The sequence below is a fragment of the Prionailurus viverrinus genome, chromosome F1 (genome assembly GCF_022837055.1).
Source record: "Prionailurus viverrinus isolate Anna chromosome F1, UM_Priviv_1.0, whole genome shotgun sequence".
Lineage (NCBI taxonomy): Eukaryota > Metazoa > Chordata > Mammalia > Carnivora > Felidae > Prionailurus > Prionailurus viverrinus.
The window spans coordinates 50,808,269-50,821,410 of record NC_062577.1 but is presented as its reverse complement, the minus strand read 5'-3'; the positions used below and the strand labels follow the sequence as shown (position 1 = coordinate 50,821,410).

The following is a 13,142-nucleotide window of genomic DNA, read 5'->3' as shown; positions in this document are numbered from 1 at the left end:
CATATGGTAATCACAGTAATGTCAAATATGTATGTACCCAAGTGTTATCCTAAGCACGTTATAGATTTTAACTCATTCAATCTTTATGAAAATGCTTTGATGTGTATATGATAATGTGATCCTGATGTTACAGAATAAGAAACTGAGATATCAAAATTTTAGATAACTTGTTCACAATCTTAGAGCTACTAAGAGGTCTAGACAGGATTAAAATCCTCTTTTTTTATGTTTATTTATTTTGAGAGAGACAGAGAGAACATGAGCAGCAGAGGGGCAGAGAGAGAGAGGGAGACAGAGAATCCCAAGCAGCTGTCAGCACAGAGCCTGCCGTGGGGCTCAATCTCACGAGCAGTGAGATCATGACCTGAGCTGAAATCAAGAGTCGGTCACTTTAACTGACTGAGCCACCCAGGTGCCCCTGAAACCTTCTTTATTTTTTTGGGGGGGGGGGGACAGAGAGAGACAGAGCATGAACGGGGGAGGGGCAGAGAGAGAGGGAGACACAGAATCGGAAACAGGCTCCAGGCTCTGAGCCATCAGCCCAGAGCCTGACGCGGGGCTCGAACTCACGGACCGCGAGATCGTGACCTGGCTGATGTCAGACGCTTAACCGACTGCGGCACCCAGGCGCCCCTGAAACCTTCTTTATATATCAGTACAGAACAGCACCTCTCAACACACTCCCACAATCTATGCTGTTTTGTGGATACTTTTCAAGCAATGACTTCCTGTCACATTTAGTGCACAGGTAGGACTTTAAAAAGCCCAAAACGTCAGTGGCAGTTCCTCTCCAGCTTTCTAGAAGAGTTATTTATTTAAAATTTCCTTTGAAGCATTTATCATACAGACATCTATTATTTAGTCGATTAATAAAATAATGTTTGAAAATAATTTGGGTTTGGAATTTCAAAGGTTTTAGCCTTCTTTGGAACCATAATTAGTGTGGTATTTCACACTAGTTTTGTTCACCCGTCACAGAATTAAGCCCAAACATCTTCTAAGGATAGTTATAAGGATGAATTTACTCGTAGTGAATATTATATGCATACTATGGATGAAGTAGTAGACAGCTCAACAACGTTTCAAAGCCAAGATGGCAGGGGTTTTATAGGATCATATTGGAAAATTCCTTTGTTTGTATATGCCTAAACTTGGAGACTTTCTGGTTTTGCTTACTGCTTCTTGGGATAAAAATTATACTGCTATTCTTAACAGATTTGGAAACACATTTTGTTGAATTATTAAATGCATTCAGTAAAAACAAAGGGAATACTGGTAAGATTGGAAGATCTCAGGAGGCTTTCTTCTAATTCTTTCACCCCACCCCTCCCAACATGAAAGGAACAAAAGAAGCATGGTAAGCTGACTCAGAAGAGCTATTCACAAGCCACCATCTGTCTCTGTAATAGTACAACATTCCATATTTTACCTACTAACTTCTCTGATAAATCATCTTTTCCCTTATAGCATCTCAAGTGTGTCATCTTTTATGACATGTGGGTCAGTCATACTCCTCCTTTGTATTCAAGTACCTCATCTTTTATAACCATAAGCTCCAGGAGTATACTCTTCTCTCTACCCCGTCAGGACATCTTTTCCTGTCTATGTGTCTAGTAGGTGACAGTCTTTTCCTTTAATGTGTTTAGGGAGGGACATCTCTTTTCAGCATGCATTCCATTTGTGACATTTCTACGTCCTTGGGGCATCTATACTTAATTTTTTATTTTCAGGACTCAGTACTTTTATTGTGAATGTTGTTTTTAACTTCTGGTTGTCAAAACAAGTTTGCTTGTAATTTTACTGTTATAAGTATCATCAATGAACTTTCATTTCACTTTTACATGCTGAATTTTGTGTTGAGACAGTAGATGCAAATTTAGTTTTGTAGTTTGGGTGGGGGGCTGATGGAAATTGGTGGGGGAAATGGGGTATTTCCTTTTCACATTGGGTAGAGATTTTATGTTCCTACCCATGCCAAAGAATTTCCCTACATTACCTTTCAACTCTGCCTCAATATCATTTTCTGGAAAACTACTGTTTAAGTAATCTCATGAGAGAAGAAAAAAGAAGTGTGTGTGTGTGTGTGTGTGTGTGTGTGTGTGTGTGTGTGTGTGTGTGAGTTTAGTCAGTGAAGACTGGAAGAGAAGGGTGAAAAATTTATTTATGCCTAATATGTGATAAACATGTTAGTAGGTGCTGTTATTTATTAATTCTCATTTAATTGGTCTTTAGTATGTTGTAATAGATAAAATCACAGATTCTGAAGCTGAAGTGCTTGGATTAGTGTCCCAGTTTTACCACTGACCAGCTATATAACCTTGAGGACTTCTCTTAACTTTTCTGTGATCTGATTTCCTTATCTGTAAAATGTGACTATTATCATTTGCAGAAAGTGTGGACTGTAGAGTTTAAACAAGTTAAAATTGAATAATGACTTTCCAATTTTGGTCCACTCATGCCTGGCATTTATTTTAGAATCTTAAGTTATTATTACTCCTTTAAATGGGTGTGAAATAATAATTCCATCTATTTTTGAAAATGAAATAAATAGTACAGTGGGAGAGGAGGGAGAGTCTTAAGGAATTTGTCTACTATTAAGTACTCAAAGGTGACAGTGATGGAATCACCACCAAAGTCTGTGTTTTAGTTAAGGTATAGGTTTGGCTGCTGTCTATATTATAGAGACCTATAATAATAACGTGCTAAAAGACGACAGACATTTTAGATCTTATATAAAAGTCTAATCTTGTATGAGGAACCAGCAAGATTTCAAGGACCCCCAATTCTTCTATTTTCTTGTTCTACCATTCTTAAGGTGTCCTTGCAAGCCCTGGCCAAGATGGAAATGGTAAAAAGGGAGGGCATGCCTCTTCCTTTAAGACAGTAGTTTTCAAGATCAGGGTTGACATTAGAATCAATGAGGGGAGGGTTTAACACCTGAGATTTTCACTCAGTTGATCTAAGGTCAAGACACTGTTTTTTTGTTTGATCGTTTGTTTTTAAACAAATGCTTTACTTGCTTCTTCAGCCTGTTGGCAGGGATTCCTGCTCTAGGGTTATGGAGATAACCAAACACACACACCTGGCACTGGACAGATGAGATTGGCAGCAGTTTAGAAGTTATGTATACTCATAGCCTGAGTGAGATGGATACTACATGGCACATGGGGCCACTTAGGAACAAGAGTGAACAACCAGGAAAGGTAGGGAGCAGGCTCTGTAGTATCAAGAGGACAGTGTATCTCCTGTCCCAGTGAGAGGATGTCATTGTCTTGTTTGAATAATTTTGTGGCTCAGGAGGGTACTGAAACCCACTATTTAGGGATGAGCGGGAACTGTGCCTGCTCAAGAAAGAGTATTGTTTAGCTAGGGCACTTTCTCCATGGGGGCAGAATGGGAAGGGGGAGCATGCAGTTAGACCATTTTAGGCCCTCCCAGTTTCCAGATGTCAAAATAACACATAGCGTTGAGCCTTGGTTTTAGACCTTACACCATGACAGTCCATGATGGGTTTTCCAGGTTGGCTGGCAGTCCACGGAAGTACTTATTTATTAAGTTACTTGATTTTTTCTCTTTAGTATGTAACCTTTTATCCTCTTGTGCTTTATTTTCAGTGCTACTGTACCCAGAAGCCATACTTCTTTCTTCTTTTTCCTTTTCTGCATGATTAAATGCTACTTTCCTTCCAGGTTCAGCTAATAGGACTTTCTTCCCCTGTGAAATCTTTCCAGGCTACTCCAGGAATTGTGCTTTAAATCCTTCTATCTATGCTTCTTTTGAATTATTTGATAATCACCATCACAGGAAATTGTGTTATTTCTTACGATGTTTTATTTATACAAATTATTTAATTCCTTTGTAGTATTCCATTTTTCATGTTTATTTTGACTACTTAATTTGATCAGAAATATCTAAAAGATATACAAAGTATCTTGTGCTTAGTTTTGTCTCTATGGCACTTTGCATTGGCGTTTCATAGAATAGGTGAGTATATGCATTTGATATACATATGCAAATACATATCCACAAATACTCACACCCATAACAAATACAGTTAACTGGTATATTTAATGTACACAACTTTTGGGATGTAATTAAAATTCAGTATTATTTTGGTCTCTTGCTCTCCAGTGAAATTGTATTCAGCCATCCATTTTTTCCCTTGCCACTAAATAAAAACCGTGGTAGACTTCAGAGCTTTAATGACCAATACTAAATAACAGAAAATCTTAAAATTATTTTTATTCACAGAACATTCTCAAATTTGAAACAAAACAAAACAAAACAAAACTAGAGGGGCACCTGGGTGGCTTAATTGGTTAAGCTTCTAACTCCAGCTCAAGTCATGATCATGCACTGAGTACACAAAGCCTGCTTTGGATTCTGTCTCTCTCTGTCTCTTTCTGCCCCTCTCCCGCTCGCATTCTCTATCTCTCAAAATAAGTAAATAATAAAAAACAATTTTAAAAAGAAAAAAAACACTAGAGTTTTCTATCCAGTGAATTAACCATCTTCAATTTCCATTTAAGTATGACAGATCTTCCTTGTGGCCCAGTCAGTATTTGCAATAAGCTGGTTACCAACCTGGGGAAAGATGAAGAGCTGATTGGCTTCCTCTTTCTTTTTCTCTGGCTACCAAACCTTTGTCCACCATCATTGTCTCTCATTTCCTATCTCTACTAAAGAAACCAATTTTGAGAACTCTTGCATTTGGGTTAAGAGTCTATAGGTCTCTTTCTATACATGTTAGTTGTTTCCTATTTTACTTTACTAAATTTCATGGTAAATTTCCATTTATAATTTTTTTATTACTTAATTTACTTATGTCTTCATTTCCCCAAGATATTCTTAGAACTCTGTTTTGAAAGTTTTATTCATTTTCTCAGAAAAGCATGGTATTTTTTCAGCCTAAAAAGTTTACCTTTCTTCCTTCCCAGTGGATGGTCTAGAAGAGTGATATTTTCTTTCTTCTTTTTATATGTCTAGTCTATCAAATTTTCTCATGATTTTATCATTGGATTTCTCCCATAGCGTCTGAAGATCAAAGTGTTTCCTCTTACATATCTAGTGTTTTCTTTTTTTTTAATATACTATATACCTTGCCTTCTTTCTCACATTTTTGCCAATACCATGTGTTCTTGTTTTTTGAATGAGGGCCAGAACTTCTCTGCTCTTTGTTCCTCTGTCTAGGGCCCCTTCTTTGCTGTAGGGGGCCGGTTCTTTCTTCCTGGCCACCTTTCCTTTGGCTCCCCACAAGCAGCACCCTTCCCTCCAAGAGGCCATTCTGTAGGATCACTAGTATTAGTGTTATGGTCCCACGAGCCAATTCTTCCCTTTGTTTTTCAGCATGGAATTCTCTATTAAGTCTATTCAACTTCAGAACGTTCTTTTCTATTCTCAGCGTGTAAAACCATCACTTTTTCTTCTACTTGTCCCAAGTTATATGGTCATTTCCCCTTGCTCAGCAGATAAATTGCCATTTCTCTTCTCATGCTAAATAAAATTTATCATCAGTTCTATTATTCATCAATTTTCTATTTCATATTGTGTCTATGGTTTGGGACTCTTTGAATTTGAGGCTATTGTACTTACTCTTCTGTGGTGAAGAGTTTCTAAGTATTTCATTTCTTCTGCTGCCTTATAAAACTTCTCTTTTATTTGGTACATCAGGCAGAATGCATTATATTTTTCCATCCAAACAGTCAGTAATCACTTTGTTATTCTCTATTATCTTGGCAGTATATCACTGTTTCTCTTTCCATAACACAGATATTATATTTTAGTGAAGGTAAATCTATATAGATATCATTTTCTCACAGACGGTCTTCATGACTTTTGTGTATAGTTTTTAGATATCTTAGACCGATTAAAACATAGATGGATTACCATTTTATACAACACTCAAGTTTAACAGGTAATTATTGCATTTTGTTCTTTTTATCTCAGGACACATTAACTTCTGTAATTTAATTTTCTTTTAACGTCTTCTCTCCATATTATTTTTTCTTTGAATTTTTAGTTATTCATATCTCCTAGATTATTTTCATTCAATTAGTCTATACAGATGCAAAAACAAATATTTTAAGATGACTATACATAGCATTTTACAAAATGTTGAGATTAGAAAGATGCAAATAAATAGTCTTTGCTCTCAAGAAAATCACAATACAGAAGGGAAAGCATATATTTAAGCCAATAGTTAAATTCCAGTGTGATACGCACAGTGACAAAATTATATAAGTGGGCAGAGGAGAGGATTATTGACACTGAAGATATCAGAGAATGCTTCACAGAGGGAGGCAGGTGACCCTCGATGGCACTGTTAAAGAAACAGATCATCATACAGACAAGGAGAGAAGAGATGTCTGACAGATGGAATGGCATATGCAAAGTCTTGAGGTAAGGGGCAGCGAGGTCTGTGCTGGCTGCAAAGTAGCATTGACTGGGTAGGTAGGTGTGGGTTGGGGCATTGACGGGGTAGGTAGGTATAGGTGAGCTGTGAGAGATGGGAATAGAAAGGCAGATGTGTGGAGGTCATGAAGCTGTCTTCACTATTCACACTCTAGGAGTAGGGTAAACTTTATTTCTGTATGTGGGAAGAAATTATTAAAGGCAAAGAAGCAAGGAAATGATTTAGTAAGATAAGGCTGATTTGGTCACAGCAGAGGATGTACTTGATGGTAGCAACACAGAAGTCAGCAAGGCAAGTTATGAAGCTACTGTCTAGGAGACAAACATGCAGGGGTGGAACAATAGTGATGGTGATGGTGATGGAAAGGAACAGGCTTGTTTCTGACTGGACACGGACCCCAGAAGGAGAAGAGAGTCTAGGACAGTGGCAGATTCCTGGCTCTGAATGAGGTACTAATCAGGCAGTTAACCCTGGCGAAATAGTACACCTTATTCATTCTTTGTACCGTAAACAGAGTTCTGTTCTATCAGAAAGCCTGACCTCTTCAACTTCCTGTCATCACTTTCTGTTTTGTAGCTTTGTAAGAAACACATCCCACCGAGGTAGCCAGGAATCTCAGGACAGCTGCAAGTGGTGGATGCCAGAAGTGCAGTAGCTACAATTTACATCATGCTATAGCTCATAAAGTGACTTCTGTATGTAGATTCCTTATGCAAGGACTGACCCACAGAATCAAAATTTTGTTGACCTAGGGAGACCCTAATCTGTGATATTTTTGCTTCCAAAGTTGAACAGTGCTATTTTATACTGAAGAATTTTATTGACATTCTAGGTAAATAATTTGTTTCAGATATGCCTAAGCATGTTGTGAGGGTTAAGTTGCCTGTCCCAGCAATATTCCAACAAACCAGTTTGCTGGTGGAACTCATACACAAATGCACCCAGATACTTTTCCACACTAAAAATACTCAAATATAATCTGAAAAAAGGTAGAATATGAGTCATTATCTCTTGGAAGAGCCCAATAATATTCAGATTTAGTTGGGATGCTCCATGTGTCCACACTCATAGCTCATAATTTTCTCCTTCCTTTTCCCCTCAGTAAATCCCATGGGTATTGTCTCTTCTAGATACTGGAAGTACTTTTACTGATCTGCCAAAGTTCGTGGATGTTTCAAATGTTCTTCTAGTGCATTCCAGGGTTTTATTTTCAGACTTTCTTCTTTTCTCCTTGGTAGACTTACCCCCATCCCCAAGTTCCCCAAGAACATCCTCAAGAAAGATGGATATCTTTCTCATCTTTCCTTTGGTGTGCTCAAAACAGTCAGCTGGAATGGAATCCCTAGTACACACTTGTCACCAATGCACAAAGTAGATCTGCTTCCTTTTGCTGTATAATTATTATTTCCATTCTTGATATATTTCTTAAGGCTTCACTTGTAACAACACTTCCCTAACAGTGTTTACATCTGTCAGTCAGCATAAAGTACCTCCCTTTCCTCTAGTGGGACTAAAGAATATTTAATTTTCCCTCAGTGTTCCTAAGAGTATCGTTCTTGCTCACAGTACTTATTAGTTGCCTCCATTCCTCCACCTAATCCCACCCCCTCCTCAACCACATACACCTCTGTGGACTCCAGATGCACCTTTCCCCCCTGTATGCTTCATCTGTTCCCAATGTGATCCAGATGCCTTGTATTTCCTTCCAGGGAAAAGCAGGATCTTTATAAGCCATCCCCCGTGAGTCATCTTTCTGTCTTTGTGCCCAAGTTTGTTGTATTTTCCCCCCTGTGCCACAGTGCATATGGCTCTTCTCCTTCCCAGCACAGACGTATAATACCGTCACCTTCTGTTCTCTTATTCCTGCTCTTCTACGTGCTCCTGGTATACCTTTTCACCTCATGTGCTGCTCGGCTGTGTCATCTTTTCTCATTGCAAGCATCTATCAATATTTCTTGCTTTAGGAGGGCAGGTTGCTTCTCCCGCTTTAGGAGAGCAAGAGATGTTTCTGTTTCTCCTAGTTTAGGTATACCTGACTTTATACTATTGCATACGTGTAGATTTTACTCTCCAGCACTGCAGTGTTTCCCCTGATCTTCCTCGTCCCAGTAGGAATATGCAGTGTTGTGCCTTTCTTTTGAAACAGACTCTAGGGAGGTGCCTGGGTGGCTCAGTGGGTTGAGCATCATGGTCATGATCTCGTGGTCTGTGAGTCTGAGCCCCGCGTTGGGCTCTGTGCTGACAGCTCAGAGCCTGGAGCCCGCTTTGGATTCTGTGTCTCCCTCTCTCTCTGCCCCTCCCCTGCTCAAGCTCTGTCTCTCTCTCTGTCAAAAATAAATAAACATTAAAAAAAATTTTTTTTACATAAAAACAAACAGACTCTGGGGTCATCATTTGCCTTTTCATTTATATTCATTATTACATCAGGTAAACACTTGTTCAATTTGTTAAGAGCAAGGCCTAGTGTGAGTTCTATGCTCATCAAAATGAAGAAGACATAGTTAATGTGTTGTTTTGTACAATATAATCTCATTCCTAAGATTTTGGAGAAAGCAAATTTCTTATACAAAATTGTTTTTGTGTCTGTCAGAACACACAAACAGGGTTCTGTATGTCTACAATTTACATAAATTATATAGCTATTCCTCATTATAGACGAGTTCTTTTCTTTTTTATAGAGTTTATTTATTTTCAGAGAGAGAGAGAGAGAGAACAAACAGGGGAGGGGCAGAGGGAAAGGGAGAGAGAGAATCCCAAACAGACTCTGTGCAGGTGGCACAGAGCCCAAGGTGGGGCTCAATCTAGTGAACCATGAGATCACGATCTGAGCCAAAACCAAGAGCTGGAGTCTTAACCAGCTGAGCCACCCAGGCACCCCTCTAACTTTTTCTTGAAGGACCTCTATTTCGTAGAGCCAAGTTGTCTTCTCTCCCTGTGTTCCAAAATGACCCAGGTTGTCAATTTCACAAATTCAGTTTGCTTACTCATCAGTGTGACACAGCAATGCTGTAGCAATACACACTCTCCTTTGTGTTCCACATATTTACTCCGTCTTCTTGGTGTCTTGCTCAGAATTTTCCCTTAGGTAGCCACAATGTATACATTTCACCCTCTATGGTATGTGTTATTCATCATTGACTCCACAGAAATTATAAAATACAAACTATGTTCATTAACTTTTGTCTCCCAGTCAGGTCTTCTGTCTACATGTTTAGTTCATAGTAATTCTCCCTGGGAACATTGTAACTTTTCTCCCCTGGCACAGAAAATATCTCTACAAACAGTGGTCATCATGCTCTTTTGTGCTGGAAGAGGTATTGTTTTTCTTCTTAAATATTAAGTCCTTAAGGAACCTTGCTCCTGCATCAGTTTCATCCGTTTATGTAGCTTTCAGCTAAGTAAAAACACGAAACACCTAAATTATCCTCTTTCTGTCCAGTGCTTACTTGTCCTTTGTTCCTCAGGGCTTGGGAATTTCAGTCTTCTTCTATTTGAATACTAAGCTAGTACACTGTTAATTTTTAAAGTATTCATTCATTCTCCAAATATTTATAGCGCACATGTGTGTGCCAGGCAATCTTCTAGGTCTGATAATATGGAAGCGAACATAAACTCCTGCCTTCATAAACCTTACATCTTAAATAGGAAGACAGAAGACAACTGAATGAATAAGCAAAATTCAGTCTACTGTATTAAGAGGCATTAAATGCTTGTTGGAAAAACAATACACCAGGGAATTGTGATAAGAAATGTATATGTGGGTACTGTTGTATGTATTGCAGGGGGATAGGATTTTGCACTTTAAAAAAATTTTTTTTCAACGTTTATTTATTTTTGGGACAGAGAGAGACAGAGCATGAACGGGGGAGGGGCAGAGAGAGAGGGAGACACAGAATCGGAAGCAGGCTCCAGGCTCTGAGCCATCAACCCAGAGCCCGACGCGGGGCTCGAACTCACGGACCACAAGATCGTGACCTGGCTGAAGTCGGACGCTTAACCGATTGCACCACCCAGGCGCCCCAGGATTTTGCACTTTTAATAGGCACCTAGAGAAGGTCTCAGTTGAAGGGTGAGGGAGTGAGCCATTGATATCTGAGTGAGGAATATTCCAGGTGACAGGAACAGGAATTTAAAGGCTCTAACCTGGGAGTATGCACTGGTGTCAATGGGATACTGGGAGGAAGTCGCAGTACAGTTAGTGAGGAAGACGGAGGAGGTAAGTAAGGTTAGAGAGAAGATGGGTTCTGGCTGGGCAGGGCCTTGTACGCATTTTACATTTCATAGAGTCCGTATTGGAGGTCTCTTCATAAATGCAAACTTTATTCCTCATGGACGTCACTACCATTACTGTTCCTGTCCCCCCTCCCCCCCTTTCTAGGGGCTGCTGACTTTTCTCCAATGGGCTAAAGGAATTTCCCCTGAGGGCTCCCTCCCTTCACTTTCTCCTCTCTTCTCCTTTTCCTTTTCCTGTTTCTTCTTTCACAATTGATCTCAACAAATATGGTATCTTATACTTATTTACAAACCTTTTCCTTCTATCTATGATAACCCCGGGGTATCAAGTTTTCTAAGGACATCGCATTTTTTATTCATTCTCAGGTCAAACAAGAACATGCACACTCAATAAATGTTTGCTGCAGGCAAGGCAAGAGTGGAACTTCAGGACCATTTTCTGATTTCCAGCTGTTTCCTTTCTTACTTGGCTTTAGGTGCATGACATAAATCAGACTCTCTCCTTGTGAACTGTCGGTCCATTTCTTCCATTCTTTTTTTAAAGTTTGCTTCCCGGAGAAACACAACTTTTGTTCACTCTTCTCATGAGTTACCCGAGACCGCCCCAGGCAGCGTATCTTTGCTTGCTTACTGCCTTCACTTTGTCTTTGCTTCTCTTCGGCACCCTCGTCACCTCAGGGACACTACAGATGGTTTACGTCTAACTTTGTGTACACATCCTCAATTGTTGTCTGTCGGTTTTTCTGTTAGCCCTCTAGTGGAGTACAAGGGGGTTGCAGAACCCTCGCTTTACAGCTAGAAACGATTCCGTGCAGTACAACATTGCTTGACACATGAAGAGGCAGGGCTTTCCTCTTTGCCTCACATACATAAAGGTGGAGTGCACAGCCGCATAGTTGGGCTGCCATTTGCCTGAGGTGTTATTTCTTCCTCTCTGGAAAAGGAATGGTGATGTGAGCTTTTGGGTCACCCTAGGTGCATTGTTACATTGTCTTTCCCATTTTCTACTTCCTAAGTGATATTCAGAATCCCATTTTCTCTGTGAAAACTTTCTGAATAACCCCAGGCAACCCTTCATTCTTTCTCCCTGCTCTGAGGTATTTTATCCTTCATGGCTGATAATGCTTATTTTGACATTCACCAACAATGTCTAATACGTGCATATTTATTTACACATATATTTATATTTATTTATATTTCTTGTTCCTTCCATTAGGTTGTTAGGTCCTAAGGGCAGAGTAACCCTCTCTCTCTCTCTCTCTCTCTGTCTCTCAAAATCTATTCTGGGGCACCTGGGTGGCTCAGTCGGTTAAGCGTCTGACTTCAGCTCAGGTCATGACCTCACAGTTTGTGAGTTCAAGCCCCGCGTCGGGCTATGGGCTGATGGCTCAGAGCCTGGAGCCTGCTTCAGATTCTGTGTCTCCCTCTCTCTCTGCCCCTCCCCCACTCACACTCTGTCTCAGTCTCTCTCTCGAGAATAAGTAAACATTTAAAAAAAAATCTATTTCTTTCTCCTTGTATGCACAACACAAAGTGATGATTTTTCTTTTTTTTTAATTTATTTTTGAGAGATATAGAGAAAATAGATAGAACCAATGGGAGAGAGGCAGAGAGAGGGGGACAGAAGATCCAAAGTGGGTTCCTTACTAACAGCGGAGAGTCTAATGGGGGGTTTGAACTCTTGAACCACAAGATCATATGACCTGAGCTGAAGACTTAACCAATTGAGCCACCCAGGTGCCCCAAGCAATGATTTTCTTAAAGTGCTCAATAGTAAATTTTAAAAATGTCCACAGAACATGATCTTTTTATTCAAGTTCTCTATTTATTGCCCTACCGTTGGAACTACTGATATGTCATCTTAATGCCCCATTCCTCATGGGCTCCTGTCTCCTAGTTTTTTTGGGAAGGGTTCATCACTATAGACCCAGGAAAATCAACTTTGATCACTTATTTCATTTTCTGTGTATTTTACTTTTCTTGAAATCTTCCCCATGCAGTTGTTTTTCTTCATAATCAGAGTAAAACAACTTGTTTCTTCATCGTTCTTCCTTCCTCTGAGTTATCTTCTTCTATATCATGATACACATACAAGGATAGCTTTTGTAGTTCATGTACCTTGATTTTCTGCAAACTTCAACTTAATAATTGCTCCCCCTTAACAAAAAAAGTGGTTCTTATTCAAGAACATTTTACAGACCTAATGCAAAAGTGATATACATTTCTTGTGAACAATTTGAAAAAATTACCCATTAAAATAGTCTGGAATACAATTTCCTGAAGTTAATTATGCGTGTGTGTCTTGTGTGTGTGTGTGTGTGTGTGTGTGTGTGTGTATGTAGTCTACTTCTCTTCATAAATGTATAATATACATCCTGTCTTATTCTTTTTAAAATTTTTTTAATGTTTATTAATTTTTGAGAGAGAGAGAGAGAGAGAGAGAGAGAAAATGAATGAGTGGGGGAGGGGCAGAGAGAGAGAGAGACAGACAGAGTCT

At 39.4% G+C, this 13,142-nt stretch overlaps 1 long non-coding RNA gene across 3 annotated transcripts in view; it reads right to left on the bottom strand.

Annotated features, from left to right (window-relative positions):
• The window catches only part of LOC125155834 (uncharacterized), a 31,776-nt gene that overhangs the window by 16,857 nt on the left and 1,777 nt on the right, over positions 1 to 13,142 (bottom strand). The gene's annotated exons all lie outside the window — the stretch shown is intronic.